Source organism: Chiloscyllium plagiosum, unplaced genomic scaffold (assembly GCF_004010195.1).
Source record: "Chiloscyllium plagiosum isolate BGI_BamShark_2017 unplaced genomic scaffold, ASM401019v2 scaf_14377, whole genome shotgun sequence".
Lineage (NCBI taxonomy): Eukaryota > Metazoa > Chordata > Chondrichthyes > Orectolobiformes > Hemiscylliidae > Chiloscyllium > Chiloscyllium plagiosum.
This window is the reverse complement of record NW_025214083.1, coordinates 11,783-16,029: the sequence shown is the minus strand read 5'-3', so window position 1 is coordinate 16,029 and position 4,247 is coordinate 11,783. Positions and strand designations below refer to the sequence as shown.

General features: G+C 43.3%; 1 long non-coding RNA gene across 1 annotated transcript in view; it reads left to right on the top strand.

The window, feature by feature from the left end:
• LOC122547801 overlaps nucleotides 1-1,630 on the top strand; it is a 16,372-nt gene extending 14,742 nt beyond the window's left edge. The window contains exons 2-3 of the long non-coding RNA XR_006311096.1: nucleotides 36-146; nucleotides 1,447-1,630. This is a non-coding gene — a long non-coding RNA (uncharacterized LOC122547801). The remainder of the gene's footprint in view (nucleotides 1-35; nucleotides 147-1,446) is intronic.
• The last annotated feature ends 2,617 nt before the right edge of the window (nucleotides 1,631-4,247 follow it).

The following is a 4,247-nucleotide window of genomic DNA, read 5'->3' as shown; positions in this document are numbered from 1 at the left end:
GCTCCATCTCCGAGAGAATTCTCCAATTTCAACAGATTCCCAGCAGCAGGAAGGGAAAGGTTGTGTCACAAACAACGAAATGCATCTTCTCAGGGAAAGGATCGATAGAGTGTATGAGACCATTCTGGCTGTCTTTGGTGTTCCTGGTAAGTTTTGTAACAACTTAACTTCTATAAACCTCTGCATTGAATCATCCCCCTTTTTCCCGACAGCTGATAGTTATTATATTCCCATTTAGCAAAGCAAATACTGAAGCCAGTTGATAATGTCCTCACTTACAGAGTTAAAGTGAATAGTTTGTAGTTCAGAGGCTCCTCAGTAATGTTTGTTTCCCTATACTGTGCAGAGTGGGTTTACATTGAGGCCACAGTGTTTACCAAGACTGTTTAACAAGACTTTAACAAGACTACCTCTCTCTGTAGTAGTTCACAGCATGATATGGGTTTTGTAACAACCCACCTCTCAGTGACACCTGGTGTTTCCCATTCCTTGATGGAAAGGGATTGTGTTGGTGGATCTTGCTCAGGCAGCTCACTTCAAATGGGAGCCCAGATACAGCAGGGCAATGGGTGGGTTCAGCAGGTCATTAGGGATTAGAAGACAATGGTGTCTGCAGATAGAGTGCGGTGCTAGAAAAGGCACAGCAGGACAGGCAGCATCCGAGGAGTAGTAGGAATCGACTGCCATTAAGCCAAAACACCTTGGGTATATGACCATGTTTCTGTGAGTAATCTACTGCGCATGTTCTTCCCTATGTCCTTTAAAAGTTCAATGATTCATTGAGAGAGATTCTTTAAACTTCAAATAACATGGAACAACAATTATCTTTGTGTCATCACTTACAGTCTGGGCTCAGGCACAGAGAATGTTTCATTAATAACTTCAAATCTATTTTTTCCTTTCTCTTACAGTTAATCTAGTGGTGATTGTAATTTTAGCTCGGGGTAAATGTGTTCTTTCTACGTGCAGCGCTCGCTATCTTGTGGCCATGACAACGTCAGATCTACTGTTCATTGTTTTTTATATCATCCTTCACCGATTTCGACAGTATTATTATCCACTGTGTTTCCTGCAAATCACTCCCGTTTGTGGTGTTATCTATGCCCTCAACCGCTTGAACATTGATTGTTCTGCGTGGTTCACCATTGCTTTTTCCTTTGATCGATTTGTTGCCATTTGTTTACATGAGATGAAAACTAAGTATTGCACAGGGAAAACTGCAACCAGGGTTCTAGCAACAATCTGCATCTTCATTTGTTTAAAGAATATTCCCAACTCCTTTGTGTATTACCCTGGAAAGATTATCAACAATGTTCCATGATACTGTTATATCAGGCCTGGTTATTATAATGACCCTCGGTGGATAGGTTTTAGATATTTTGAGACTTTTTTAACACCAATGTTCCCATTCACTTTTATTGTCTTTATCAACATTCTGACTGTCAGACATATCTTCGAGGCCATTAAGGTGCGGAAGGAACTGAGAGGTCAGAGAAAAACACAGAATGATCCAGAGGTAGAGAGCAGGAAGAATTCTGTGATTGTACTCTTTGCCATATCTGCCAGCTTCATACTTCTCTGGTTGTTGCATATTTTATATTTCTTTAATGCAGGTTATTCCTTGGATAAAGTTTCTTTTCGTCTCTTTGGTCAGATTGGATACATGCTGAGGAACTTAAGTTGCTGCACAAATGCCCTTATTTATGTGGTGACACAGAAACATTTTAGAGACCAGTTAAAGTACGCCATGACATATCCAGTTAGAACAATAATTCAATTGGTGAATCAATCCAAGTAACTGAGAGCCAACATTAGGTGCAGCAGAGAACGGAGCGAGGAGTCCATGTGAGGAATAGACTGAAAGGAGAAGGAGCAGCAACATGATAACACTCCTTTCCTCATGGGCAAGGAATGACTCCATCTGAGGGGCAAAATGACAGAGACTGGAGGTGTAAAGCCAGTGTAAAGTCCTGTTAGTAATCAGCAGCAATTAGTAGGAAGTGGAGGAACAAAAGCAAAACCAAAAGAGGAATTAGATATTCACAAAAGCTACATTTATCCCAAGTAATCCATTCTCAGTGAGTGAAGAAGTTAGAAAAATAAATGATGTGGAGGAAGGTGTAATCGTTCACTGCAGGCCAGAGAGGGAAATGCAACGACTGGCTCCTGTCCACTCTTCCTCACTGAATTCTCTGAGCCACACATCTGGGCAAATTAAAACACACGAGAAGTTTCCTATCAGAAAGAGGAAAGAACATCCTGTAAGGATTCTGTGTCTTTTGATTGCACATTTATTTTCAACAATATTTGACTTTGTTTCCATTCAGTTCCTTGCTTCGATTACTGGCAATCGCAAATTAAGATTTTCACATTGATCAGTAGGAAACCATAAAAACAAAGGGAATTTGATCAGTTTGAAAATACATTTGGCTTTCATTCCAAGACAATACAGTGCAAAGCAGGAGTAGACAAAGGCAGAGTGGATGAAACTGTTTACCTGCTGCATTCTCTCACACCTCCTCCCTCCCTTCCTCCCCACTGTGATCCCACTGAGATGACTCTGGCTGTGCTCCATCCCTGGGGGAGGAATGCCCCAGGTGCAGGGAGCTGGGAGCTGACTGACTGAGCTGGGAATTGGGCAGTGAGGGGGCTTTGAGTGAGAGACTTGGGGATGTTTCAAACAGGTTCTGGCAGCCATTGTCTCTTTCACTGTGTGCACTGAGCAGGGGGTGAGTACCGGTGTGTTTCTGTCTGTTTCTGGGTGACTGTGGGTGTGGGGAGTGTTGAACCTCAATCCCAGTTTTGATCCTTTAACTTCACCCCCTCCCTGAACCAATCCCTCCTAAAGCAAGGCCCTGGAGCAGAGTTTGTTCCAAATGGAGAGAGGGAGAGAGCTCGGGCCAACTGATATGGTGAATATCACCTCTTTAAGGTGGCCATATCTTTCCTTATCACCTGTTTGTATCTGTCTGATTTTTCCTCTTTTCTCTCTCTCAGTCTTTCGCTCTCTTCTTTCTACCTTTATCTATGTTCTTTCTCACTCTTTTGCTCTTTCTTCTTCTCTCATTTTCCCTCTATCTTTCCTTCTCTTCCTTTTCTTCCCTATTTCTGTCTTTCAATCCTGAAACAGCACCCTTCCCTTCAATTTTGGACACCCTCCCCCTCTCCCTCCCACAGCACATTTTGCCCCTGTCCCCCTCCATGACCCCTGTCCATTTGCCTTTCCCTATGCTGCTTCATCTTCACTGAACTGCCCCTCTGTAGTTTCTCTGTTTCACACCCACTGCATAATAAAGCCCCTTAGTATCTCCATCCATCAACAATACCCTTCCCCCTGCTGTGTCCCAGGTCCTGGTCTGGAGGACCAAGTGAGCATGTGAAGAGACTAACGTGTGTTTTGACTGCGTACCATAATGTCATGGAGTCATAGAGTCATGCAGCACGGAGACAGACCCTTCGGAACAACCCGGCCACACCGACCATGTTCCAAAACTAAACTATTCCCACCTGCCTGCGCTTGGCCCATATCCCTCCCAACCTTTCCTATTCATGAACTTATCCAAATGCATTTTAAACACTGTAACTGTACCTGCATCCACCACTTCCTCTGGTAGTGCATTCCACACATGAACTACTAAAAATCCTGTCCCTCATGTCCTTTTTCAATCTTTCTCCTCTCACCTTAAAAATACACCCCCCAGATTTGAACTCCCCCACTCGAGGGAAAAGACCACTGTCATTCACCTTATCTATGCCCCTCATAATTTTATAAACACCAATAAGTTTACCCCTCATCCTCCAACGCAACAGCCCATTGTTATATCTCAAACTGATGTGCAAGTTTGGTCAATTGGCCATGTTAAATTGCCCACAGTGTTAGGTACATTAGTCAGAAATGGGTCTGGGTGTGTTACTATTCGGAGGGTCAGTATGGACTTGCTGGGCCGAAGGGCCTGTTTCCATACTGTCGGGAGTCTAATAGAGGGAATCTAACCCTCCATTCCTGGCAACATCTTGGTAAGTCTTTACTGAACCCTCTCCACTTTAATAATATCCTTCCTATAACAGGGCGATGAGAATTGCACACATTAATCCAGAAGAGGCCTTATCACTGTCCTGTACAAGTTCTATATAATGTCAGAACTCCTATACTCAAAGGTCTGAGCGATGAAGGCAAGCATGCTAAACACCTTCTTAACTACCCTGTCTAACTGGGATGCTAATTTCAAAGAAGTATGTCCCTGACC